Source organism: Lactuca virosa, chromosome 7, assembly GCF_052849685.1.
Source record: "Lactuca virosa cultivar CGN04683 chromosome 7, Lactuca_virosa_CGN04683_v6, whole genome shotgun sequence".
In the NCBI taxonomy this organism is placed as follows: domain Eukaryota; kingdom Viridiplantae; phylum Streptophyta; class Magnoliopsida; order Asterales; family Asteraceae; genus Lactuca; species Lactuca virosa.
Window position 1 is genome coordinate 39,630,603 of NC_136432.1, and position 14,337 is coordinate 39,644,939.

The window sequence follows — 14,337 nt, forward strand, 5'->3', positions numbered from 1 at the left end:
GAATATGTACAAAGTCACAAAGACTTGTCAACAGTCATTATAAGGTATTCCAATGGAGATCAACTCCATGGAAACTAAGTCTCATATTCAAAGTACATTGCTTTGGACATGCTTCTTGCATTAAGTTTTCTAATCTTACACAGATAACTTCCACCTATGGAGACAACTCCATATTCTCATTTTGACTATCACTTCTGAATAACAGATGCCTCTTTTCAGAATATGTCAATATGGTCCTTCCAAAATTAGCACTATACTTCCAACTGTCCCTGAGCAACCAATCTTTGGTAAACCTCAGATTGTCCTCGACAATTGCTTAATAATTTTAGTCATATCGAATTCTAGACCTTTTCCCTTCTTAATGCCTCTGGGCATTTGGAAAAATTTAGAAATGACAAATATTATAGCACATGCAATCGATCCTGTACCCAAAGCAAATGGTACACGATTCATGATGTCTCACATAAAGACATGATTCTAGACCAGTCTTTTGCTACACTATTTTTATTTGCCATGTTTTCAAATTTTGACTATGAAGAGGGATGCCGTAATCATAATCGAATTTTGAGAAAGCAATATATAGAATTTCCTTAAGTTGAACCAATCCAACATGAAATTCATATATATATTCTTGACTAAAGATGATTAAGGTCTCAATCTAAGCCTTTAGAACTGAAATGAAGTATATATCCTCTCCCTTAATTATAGCAAAACAACTTTTTCAATCCCTGCAGCCTCACGAATTGAAACTTTTGTTTTCTATAATTAACATTGCTAACTTGCAACACTAACAATAATTATCATGCTCCCACTAACATGATGATTATTAGCATAACACTTATGCTCCCACTAGCTTTGACATGTACTCAGAAATCAGCTGAACTTCTAGAAATCAATACTTTATTGACTTTCTTACCAAAGTTCAGATTTCTGATACGAGATGCTTTGATAAAACTTTATCAAAATCATACACCTTTCCTTAGATAACATGCATGTGTGTCTAAACAATTTCAGAACTATGAAAAGGGATGCCGTAATCATAGTCTCAATTGTTTAGACCTTTGCCATCTGCTTCAAATCTACTTGGTGGAAGTGTTTCCTCACTATCATTTTCATGAATCGGAGAGAAACCTTATGACCCTTAGATTTTATGGTGTATGTGTTCTTATCCATGCGAATCGTCAAAACCATAGTCACAAGACAAGGATAATGACAAATCCAAACTCATATGGACTGAACTTATGCAATCTTAACTTCTTGCCACCTGGCAGTACAGGGCCTACCATTGCTTCCAAGTTGTTATGCAACCAATTAAGAACTTTCAGAACTCCTATGCAAAGCCAACTTTAACTGGAATGGGCACAGAATATGTCAACACGATAGGTTATAAACCTCAAGTCGTGTGCTAGTGAAGAACCTCAGGTTTTATTCTTGATTAGTTCTTGAAATTCTTTTTAGGATCTTTAAGACTCCCACTATCCTCTTGACATATAAGACTATCTTGCCAAATATTCAAGAGATAGTGCGGATTCTTTATCAAGACAAACACTTCACACAATTGGCCTTAGTTGGTCTTTGTTTTATCCAAAACATCACAACTTACCAATTTCAAATGTACAAGAGTAGGACACTTTTACTCTTACATTTGACAAGTGTTTTAAACCTTTCTTTAAGATATGTCACTCAAGTTACAATCTTGGAGTATGACTCTAAGAATTGTTTTGGAACGAAGTATGACTCATCTTCCTGATCTAACCATTTTAACAATTCATGACTCCTCTTCTTAGTCATAAGAATGCACTAAGATGACCTTTAGAGGACTAATTGTGATATGATTTCTAAATCATTAAGATGATCACAAACATGATACTAAAGTACTCTCCCATCTTTTCAGATTTGAGAAACTTTTATCTTTCTGCCTAATTTGATTCGTCCCATTCGTTCTGCCATACATTGAGACTTTTCCAATGTTTCAGAATTATACTTAAACTTGTAAGTATAACCATATTTACTAAACTTTAGTAAATCAAATAGTCTTAACGAGCTTTGTGGTGGACATGACCAGTGCACAAGAATGTGTACTCGATCCCTTTAGTCCTTCACTTGACTCACACATCCATGTGAACAAGTAATTAGTCTTGATTTTCCAATGCTTGAAAGTTCTCATTCATCATACTATTCAACTTGCATGATTCCAAGTTTCGGTCCAATTGAAACTTGGGTGATGAGGAACTTTCCTGATTTGGTAAATTTAGACACTACCACAAATGAAAGAATCAAATCCATTTTCCAATATTGTTGTCATTAGAATCATATAAGCAACAATTTTCCACAAATGCCATTGTAAGGATACTTCAAATAAACAAAATTAAACAATTTTCTTTTATTTTAAAACTTTGCGGAAAAACTTATCCTTACAATCCACATGGAAAATTGTTGTTATCTATTCCTTAGCAATATATCATAACTTCTTAAGCAACTGCTCAAAATTCTGATGCGATCGAAATCCACCTTCGCGATCAGAATCAGCATATACTTTCTTTAAGATTTCTCTCTATTCTTTGATTCTTAAAACATCAACATGTGACCCAGTCACATCATGTAATGAGGATCTCAGAACAGAACCTAACAGAGTTAGATAATGGGCTCTACCTGATGTAGAGTCAAACTTATTGACTTTAACATCCTTAGGTAAATTTGGCAGCTTTGCAATCAACGCCCCTTCCTTTGGCAAAATAAACATATGGACCCTTTGGTAATGGGACTATCTCAGACTTAGCCTTTCTCTTTACCATTTGGTCAACCGGGTTGACTATGGCCAATCCCTTTCCATTGGGAAGAGAATGCTTTTTCTGGATTTCCAGTGTCACCATTGTCACTGTCCATAAAGTTTTTGGGAAGTTGATCTTCTAATCAAATTTGCTTCACTATCGTTCCAAATCATTGCTAATTCAGCAGCACCAAGCAAATAGATATGATCATTAAGGTTCATGTCATAGTCTGTATCATAGTAGTCCCAAAGGAACTCACTATGTGACTTAGAAAGTGATTGAACATCCAACTTTCTCAAGACTTTGACACCCAACTCTCCCGGCTTGTCAATATGTGACTTCATCTCTAAGATGTGATCACACATAGACCTTGCTTGCCATTAGGGCTTGAGTGACCTTGAACTTGTGGGTTAGGGAGAATAATTGGAGGAGGTGGAGGAAGAGAAGTATGACTTCCATGAGCCAAACTCGGGAAGTCATATTCATTAGGAAATCTTGGTTTGGGAAGATCATTGTTGTCTAAACCAGACATCAACAATGGGAGAAATTCACGTAAAGTTGATTTAAGTCCTTAATATAACACCCAATATGATATATTAAGGCTAGGACCCAACAAACTATTTTATAACTTGGAAGAGGTATGCCGTAATCCAAGCTATAAAATATTTGAAGGTAGGTGAATGACGATTCACCAATTTCCACCAAGATAAACGAAATGTATTATTAGGTTTTAATTGGTTTTGAAACTCCTAGATTCTTTTGAGATTCATTGAACTTTTCAATGGCATGTTTCAATCTCGAGTGTGCCCTTCAGGTTTTGTGACTGGGATGCCGAGGATCACAAAACAAGGTGTGAAGTAACCATGCAAATATACTTGGTACCCTTAATATTTACCCCTCAATCGATGTGCCGGTTAACCACACACGCTCCAACGATACTATGATAAACATTAAGTTACCCTTTGCCTACCTTGTTAAGTCCAGGTTAGTGTGCCGGTTAACCACACACGCTCCACTAACAGCTTAAACAAAGTGCAAAGTGTAATTTCATGGATTAGCACCTTATTCACATTTTCCTAAGTAACTAAGATTGGGGATTTATAAGTGTTTAGTTACTTAGTATTTATCACTATTTTTTTTAGTGGATTAGCACCTTATTCACATAAAAACTTTGAATCAAATTTTTTTTTAAAAAAAAAAACTTTCATATCCATAACTTATGGAAGTTTCAAAAACCCTTAAGATCACAACTTTAAAAAAAACTTTTGAGCTCCAAAATTTTATGACAAAATATGTAACTCCTTAAAACATTTAGATCAAACTTTTAAAACTAATAAAATAATCATATCATTTTATCTTTTACTAAATTTGACCTAATTCAACTCATATAACAAATGATTCAAATTTTACAAATAATTCGTTTTTCACAAAACAAGTAATTATCTTAAAATTTGACAAACGTCATGTTTTTTTTCCTTTTTTTTTCAACTTGAAAATAAAACATTTGCATCAATATAACAGAAAACAACCCATGGCTCTGATACCACTGTTGGATTTTGAGCATTCTAACACTCCTATGGTGTACATGCAACCCTATAAACCTTGGATCTATGTTTTCTCTATTATACATGCAAATATTAATTATTCCAAGGTTTCATCCTAACTAGCATATTATGAAGCACCTATACTACAAAGTTCTAGTTAGATGACATACCTTTTGATGTAGCTTGATGTCTTCAAGCTTTAAGAGCTTAACCCCAATAGTGTGGAAGCCTCAAATGGAATCACAAATCACCAAAACACCTTGGAAGAACTTGAGAGAATATGTATGCACACTAAAATCGGCCCACTCTTATTTTCACACACTTGTGCCAATTTTGTGAGCCAATGACCCTTTTATATATTATGGAGGATTAGGGTTACATCCATGTAAACCCTAATACCCATGACCTTTCATTTACATAGGATCCATGGGTTAAAAGCTCCATGGACCATCCATGAAAGCTTAGCCCAACCTAAATGAACTTGGCCCATTCCATATATATAAGAGTCCATATTTAATTAGTTCTTTTTGATCACTTAATTAATTCTAAATTAATTCTTGATCAATACCAATTAAATAATATGATTCCATATTAATATATTAGAACTTATAATATATTAATATAAATCATAAATATACTATTCTCAAAAGACTATCCATATAAATTGTGCCGGTGAAGTGCAACCCAAATGGACCATGCCGGGTCGGGTCAAGTACATACCAAATATAGTTATGGACTTAGACATTAATCCAACACAATAAACCCCTTTCCGTCCGATACAAGAGATCTAAGGCAAACCGGACATCACAAAACACTTATGCCACATCGACCCACCTATGCTCAACGACGCTGAAATAATATCGCCAATCCCTTCAACCAGCTGACCCCGAGCTGGAATACAACCTGATCCTGGGGTCACAAGTCTGCTCTCTCCTTCGAGCTCGAAAAACTGAGAGGGCACAATCCTCGCTCTACAAAAAGACAATCCAATCCCTCAATAAACCATTCCCCTTCCAGCTGCAAAACCCCAGCTGAACATAATCATCACTCCCTTATGAAGTTCCCGCGACTCACATTCCGGCCTCGAGCAAACCCTCGAGCCTCTAATCTAGAAACCCACGTGCTAACCTCTCCCGCTCAACCTGCGGAAATACAACGAGTACAGATCGTCTTCCCGATCCCAAATGACTGCAGCCCTCTGCTCATCAGAATATATCCCAGAACTAGGAAGCTCGACCAGCTCCTCCCTTTGCCGTCGTTACAGCTGTTAAAGCTGCCGCGACAACTGTCTCGGCAATGGCTGCATAACGCTCGTCGAAATACTCAACCATAATGGTCTTAAAAGACCCAATCATCTCCGGAATCTGTCCCCGAACTATCTCAATCACCTACTCCCGGAGGATCCCCTCCTGACACGATCCTCTGACAATACTGGCCTATCCTGGCTGCCAGCTCTCGATCCTGATCTGGATCCGGTCTCGAAACGTCTCGAATAATCCATACCATAATCATGGGAACCGACTCCAACCCAACCCTGGGGGTTGTGACTTCCTTGTTACGCGTATGGGTCCTGTGCTTTCAGTAGTACGGGCCCATACTACCTTCCACACCTACCCATATTTGTCTCAAGTATCACCACAACACCCTACACTATACATATACATAGCGAGCGATAAATCCTCACTCTAGACGAATGCTAAATATCTCATCACTGGCCTCCCGGCCTCTCGCTACCCACCCATCCATGAAACTTCCATCAACCCCTGCAGCACTAGTGTATGCTAGCCATACATAACGCTGGACCCTATAGACATTCGAATATCTAATCCTACCCTAAGCCCTAATCAATAAGAACAGAACATAAGGCCAGATCAAACATTCTCAGGCTATAAGATCTTAATTATATACAACTGTGATGTATACACAAGTAACTACAGTAATGATGTCAATCTCATATAAGGAAAACCCTAGGCTAACAGGCATCATAAAATCAGGTAATTCTATCATGCAATTCCTGAAGATCCCTAGCCTAGTACTAGCATGCTGTTCTAAGATATCACAATATCAAATAACAGTATGGTATTTTGGGGTCTACTTACTGGCTCCGGCCGATCGTACACTCTGCATCCTCCTTTACTTATTTTGAAAACCATTTTAGAAATCATTTTGAAAACCTTTCCTTGATTTGAGACTAGATTCACACGAATGTTCCTCCAATTCACTCAAACCAAGGCTCTGATACCAACTTGTAACATCCCAAAATTTCGAGCCAATTTAAAACTTTTGGATTCATTTGAAACCGTTCAATTATTACAATTTGTTTTCAAAATAGTTTATACATCAGAGTTCCCAGAAATCATAATCGTAAATCGAGGAAGTGTACGGTCACGCCTTCGCCTACCCGCGGCCATCCGCTAAACCTGAAACAATAAACTGAAACTGTAAGCCCGAAAGCTTAGTGAGTTACCCCCAAATACCAACCTCATACAACCATAATCATATCATATCAACAAATACAGAACAGCCATGCATCTCGAGTATACAGTGTGACTGGTACGCCCGCACCGGGCCTTCAGTCCACCCGTACCACTCTCTGAGTCTACAGTATGACTGGACCGCCCGCACCGGGCCCACAATCTATCTGGATCTATCCCAAGCCTTCGGTATGACTGGACCGCCATACGGACCTACAGTCTATCCGGACCGCTCGTAGGGTATGTTGGCCTTCAGCACGAAGCAGGACCGCCTCAACCCAAACATCAAGCAAATAACCATGTGCACATATAACAGGTAATCACATAACAGTCCATAGACAAACAAACCGATCAAGCAGGTCATATAGTATAGCAACATCCTAACCAGGATACCGACCTAACCGGTCACTAACATAGCATCATCCTAGATACCAGGATACCGACCCTAACCAGGTCACTAAATATAATACCGTCCTAATTACCAGGACGCCGATCTAACAGATCAATAAACATATCAACAATCCTATAACCAGGATATCGACCTAACCGGTCACTAACATAGCATATCACCATCCTAACTACCAGGATGTAAATCAGTAAGCATATCATGCAATAATCCAAATACAAACCATAAAGGGCCGACATTGGTGCCTTGGACCCTGTTGATATAGTGAGGATAACTCACCTTGCAATGCCGGACCGAACCATGAAAGCACGCTCCCGAAACACTGCCCCAAACTCCAACACCTATAACCATCAATGATCCAATCATAAATACCCGCTTACCAATTATCCTCAAAAGTCAAAACGGTCAACCCTTGGTCAAAGTCAAAGTCAACTATCAAGGTCAACAGTCGATGTTGACCTCAACTCGCCGAGTATCCTCAACTACTCGCCGAGTTCCTTACATAACTTGCCAACTCGCCGAGTCCAAGGCAATCTTCATCGGACTCGCCGAGTTGTTCATCCAACCCGTCGAGTTCATGACCATCTTCATATGACTCGCCGAGTCTACCATGCGACTCGCCGAGTCCCTTCAGTCCTTCATCCATACAGATGCTTTTTAAGCCATGCTAAGACTCCATACTACAGATCCAACTTCCCAAGGCATGCTTATCACGTAAAGTTGCAAACTTTACGTGCATGCAAGGCTCTAATGACTCATAATGCCAAATCCAAGCTTGAATGGGGTTTTACACTTAAGGAGGGGTTCATACTTGCCAAAGCTGATAGCTTTATGGACTTACAAATCAAAGAGAGTTCAGATCTGAAGTTACAACTTCAGATCTGAGCTCATACCCAAGAATAGCTTCATAACCAAGCCAAGAAGCCCTAAACTTCATCCAAAGAGATCTAGAAAGGAATGAGGCCAAGATCATGAATTGATACCTCAAATGAAGCTAACTGAGATAGATTTTGCAGATCAACACAAGCCCCTTGCTGCTAGCTACTTGACCTTCAAGCTCCCTTCACAAGTTCCACCTTCCAAAGCTCAAAAACACACTCAAATGAAGCTCTCTCACGAAATAGGGTTTTCTGGACTCTCAAGAGGCTGCAAAGGGACTAAGGGAGGCTAATGATCCCTTAAATAGGGTGCCAAACCCCGGAAATTTGGGTTTCACCCTCCAGCTCCAACTCGTCGAGTCACTCTTCCGACTCGACGAGTTGGTCACTTAAGCACGTGGCCCAAACCCGCTGCTACTCGACGAGTCAGGCAACCAACTCGTCGAGTAGATCTTGAATTCATGAGAATTTATAGCCATAAATTGGTATGCGAGAATCGGGGCGTTACAGTCTTAATCGGTTCTGAAAAATGTGGGATGTCTTATACAAGGTGCGGTGGGATAATGCCTAATAATAAATGATTATATTGTAGATAGGTATAATCAAATATGATTATAAATTTTTATACATATATGTCTAATCATAAATGATTACACATATATGTCTGTTTACAAAGCGATTAATCATATGATTATGGTGGTTAGTGGTAAAGGAGGTAGTAGTGGTAGAGGTGGCGGTGGTAAAGGTGACGGAGGTGGCAGGGGTGGGTCGGTTGGTAGCAGAGGTGGTGGTGGTAGTGTTGGTAGTGGCAGAGGAAAAAGGAATGAGCGGCGATGCATAATCATTTATGATTATAAGTTTATAACTCTCTGCCGCGTCGGTATGCTGAAACGCTGGAGCAACAAGTGAGAAATATATGAATTTGGTTGAATCTAAAGATCTCTATTATTTGGAAAATATATATAGAATTACAAATAATATACAAAACTGACGCCTTAAGTCACACCTTATAAATGATACGACTCGGCATGACTTGTAAATTCTTAAGGCTTGACATTGCTGTCAAGTCACGCTTAACGTTATTTGGAACCATGATATATATATATATATATATATATATATATATATATATATATATATATATATATATATATATATATATATATATATATATATATCTTATATTATATTATAAAGCATATTCGTTATATCTTAAATTTTAAGAGATATAAGTTACACAGTTTTTTGTACAAATCAATTATGCATAAATAGTTCATTAATACTTGTCAAAAGTTTGAAGACTTAAATTAAGGAAAGTAATTAAGAAATTCAATTTGTAGCAAAATGAAGATCATAAAATATTAAATTCATGTAAATTAATTTACATTTCTTAAATTAAACACCAATATTTATTAATTTCATTATATATATATATATATATATATATATATATATATATATATATATATGAGTGTTCAATCGATAACATTTCTTATTGCGAGAACATTTGAGAACAAAAATCATTCCTTAATTTACAAGGTGACACTTTTGTAATTAAATCAAAACTATAAAATTATATTCATATAAATAAAAAAATAGTTAAAAACAATTAAAAAACTCACTAACCTACACCACTCACCACCCAACCAACACCACCCACGACCACTACCTACCACCCATCACCACCACATACAACCCATCAACCACCACCACCACCACCACTACCAACCACCCATTACCATAACCAACAACCCACTACCACCACCAGTCACCACCACCCCACCCATCACCCACCAAAACCACCACCACCACCACCACCTACCGCCACCATCCATCACCACCACCCGCCTCCATCACCCATCACCATCACTCGCCACCACCATCACCATTCACCACCCACCAAAATCACCACCACCACCCGCCACTAACACCCACCACCACCAACAACCAACCACTACCCACATCCACCACCGGTCGCCACCACTACCTCACACCACCCACCCACCCACCACTACCACCACCCGCTTCCACCATACATCACCACCACTATCACCACAACCCACCACCACCATCACCCGCCACCACCACCCACCACCATCATCCACCTATCATCACCAACCACCACCACCCCTACTACCACCCACCATCACCACCACCGCCTGCTACCACCATCACTTACCCACCACCACCACCCACAAATCACCAACATTAACACCCCCACCATCACCCCCACCACCACCCACCACCCACCACCACTCGTCACCACCACCAAACATCACCACGACCTGCCTCCACCACCCATCACCACCACCCACCCATCATCACCATCCGCCACTACCAACCATCTCTACCACCCGCTACTACCTATCACCACATATCACCGCCACCACCACCACAACTTGTCACTACCACCCGCCGCCCTACCATCCCCACCACTACCCACTTATCATCACCACCAATCACCATCATATGCCTCTACCACCCTATCCACCACCTACCACCACCACCCCCACCCACATCCACCACCCATTATCCACCACCCATCACCACAACTTGTTACCACCACCACCCACTACCACCCACCCACCCACCACCACCCATCACCATTACCATCCATCACCATCACCCGTCACCACCCACCCATCACCTCCACCTCCCACCGCCACCCCCACCCCACCCATCATCACCACCACCTCTTACCACCCACCACCACCACCCACTACCACAACCACCCACCCACCAGCACCATCCCCACCATCACCTACCAACATCGTTACCACCTACCACCATCACCACTCACCACGTACCACCACCACCACTAAAATTACCACATGAAGACACCACACATCACCACCACCCTACATCACCCATCCATCAACACCACCAATGCCGACCCACCCACTACCCGTCAACACCACCAACATTCGTTTTTGCGTTATTGACTCAATAGTTGTTCTCGTTTATTTAATCACATGTGATTATATAATTTAAGCATATATGATTTATGTGGACAATATTCATTTCACATTTCAATTCGTTAGTTGGTCCTGTGTATTTAATCACATGTGATTATATGTATCTAATCATATATGATGTAAGTGGAAAAGATTTTTTTTCGCGTTTTTGATTTAATAGTTGTTCTCGTGTATATAATCACATGTGATTGTATGTATGATGCATCTAATCACATATGATTTATATGAAAAAGATTCGTTTTTGTGTTTTCTATTTAATAATTGTTTTTCATTCATTTAATCACATGTTATTATACGTATTTAATCACATGTGGTTGTTGTGGATAAAGAACAACTATTCAATCGAGAACGAAAAAACAAATCTTGTGCCCATAAATCATATGCAATTAAATGCATATAATCACATGCGATTAAATACACGAGAACGAATATTTAATCGAGAACACCGAAAAAAAATATTGTCCATATAAATCGTATGTGATTAAATACACAAGAACGACGAAAATGAATCTTTTCCACATAAATCATATGTGATTAAATACACAAGAACAACGAAAATGAATATTTTCCATATAAATCATATGTGATTATAGTCATATAATCACATGTGATTAAATACACGAGATAACGAAAATAAATCTTGTCCACATAAATCATATGTGATAAGATACATATAATCACATGTGATTATATGTTTTAATTATTCATTTTGTATTTTCGATTCATTAGTTGGTCTCGTGTATTTAATCACATGTGATTATATGTATCTAATCACATATGATGTATGTGGAAAAGGTCTTTTTTCACATTTTTGTTTCAATAGTTGCTCTCGTGTATATAGTTACATGTGATTATATGTACGATGCATCTAATCACAAATGATTTATATGGACAAAATTCATTTTTTCCATATAAATCATATGTGATTAGATGTATTTAATCACATATGATTAATGTTTACAAAGACCAATTATTGAATCGAGAATCCGAAAGTGAATCGTGTCTACATAAAGCATATGTGATTGGATACTTATAATAACATGTGATCATATGTATTTAATCAGATATGATTTATGTGGACAATATTTTTTTCGGTTTCGATTCAATAATTGGTCTCGTGTATTCAATCACATGTGATTATATGTATTTAATCACATATGATTTATGTGGACACGATTTGTATTCGTGTCCTTGATTCAATAGTTGTTCTCATGTATATAATCACATGTGATTATATATATCTAATCATATATGATTTATATAGACAATATTCATTTTTTTTCTAAAGTAGATACATATAATCTCATGTGATTAGATATATATAATCACATATGATTAAAGTGGACAAAGAACAACTATTAAATCGAGAACACGAAAATGAATCTTGTCAACATAAATGACAAATGATTAAATACATATATGATTAATGTAGAAAAAATTCATTTTCATTTTTTCGATTTAATAGTTGTTCGCTTTTGTGTTCTCGATTCAATAGTTGTTATTGTATATTCAATATTGATTTTATTTTATAAAGAAAAATATATGATGTATTTTAGCATAATTTATTTATTTTCTAATAAGGATAAAATGTAACTATTAACAAAATTATTTTTTGTTATATGTCAATGTAATACCACCAGTAAAAATAGACACGTTGGTTAAATCTTGGCCAAGAAGTTTGTGGATACAAATAGATTATTGCAATTTATATCAAATTTTGTTTTTATAATATAAAATTCATGTGTGGTGTGCAAAACTTTCAATGAGATAGTTTTAAAAATTGATTTTACTTCATTTAAATATTCAAAAAGAAGATTTTATTGGTGTGAAAAACTGTCAATAGAATGGTTTTAAAAATTGGCTTTACTTCATTTAAATATTCAAAAAGAAGATTTTACTAACCTGAAGAGAGAGAAAATAAAAACTTTGGATATTTCTTATCAAGATGAGACGATACAGACAACTGGAGTTCCCATTTATACTCTATCCCCCTTTTGCATCCAATTGAAGCCATGGTCGTTTATTTTTCTCCTTCAATCCTCATCCACCTTTGTCCCATATACATTTTATTCTTCTTCTTCCCTGTCTCTATCTCGTTGAAAAAATAAAACCTAACCTTTTCAGCCGGATATATGATTTTGAGCTGGAGAAATTAGGGTTTTGGGTATAATAGGTGATGGAAAAGAAAGCAAGTGCAATCTATTGTCTCGATCAGAAATTGATGTGTGAGGAGTTGTGTTTAACAAGTGAGTTTATGTGTATATGATGGCATCGGCACCGGTTGCATCGTCGGCAGGATTATAGCGGCGGGAACACAGAACAAGTAGGGAGAAATTGTATCAGGTGCGAATTTTACACTCGTTTTGTACTAGAAAATACATACTACTCCAAACCATTATGTCATCTCAAACCCAATTTTAACTATTCTATCACTGTTGCTGGTGGTTGTGAGTTGTGACCTGGTGGTGGAGTCCATGATCTTCGCATTTCCTTTCATGGTGGAGGGAGGTGCAAACAGAGGGAGATGGAGGGAGATGGCAGTAAGTGAAGAGACGGAAGAGGTGATTTTCGATGGTTAGAGGCATAGGGTGATGGAACCAAGCAGATATGGAGAGAGAGAGAGAGATATATATATAGAGAGGTGGGGAAGGAGGAGGAGGAGAAGAGACAAAGTATGTGTGTTTCGGGGGCACTACGATGGTTCCAGTGGTACTACTGTGGTTCCGGCGACACTACGGTGGTTCCGGCAGAGGGAGATGTCACGGTGGTTCTAGCGGCACTAAGGTGGTTGTCCGGGTGGTCAGGTGGTTATCATGGTTGTCCAGATCTAAATATAAATTAAAATGAGAGAGAGGATGAGAGAGAGTATGTGTGTAAAAGTGTGTGATATTTAAAATTAGTAGTCTAAATTTGTTCTCAATTGTTATCTATTTAAGAAATGTTCTCATTTGAACATACACACACACATATATATATATATATATATATATATATATATATATATATATATGTATAAATTTAGAGTTCCCTTAGGAACAGTACCTAACCAGGGTACTATTCATGGGTTACTCTTACTCTATCATGGTCATTGCCTTAAATATCTCGATGGTCCTTCTTTTTTGTTCCACAGATTCTCTATTAGGTTAGGGCCCCACATATTCCAAATCCTACCAACGACGTCCCACCGGTGGAGAAGAAGCCGGAAAGAGGAGTCGATGAAGGACCAAGAGGCTACTGTTGGTGACAGCAGGTTAGAATCGTTGTCCTTCTCCATTTCTTCTTCCGACAA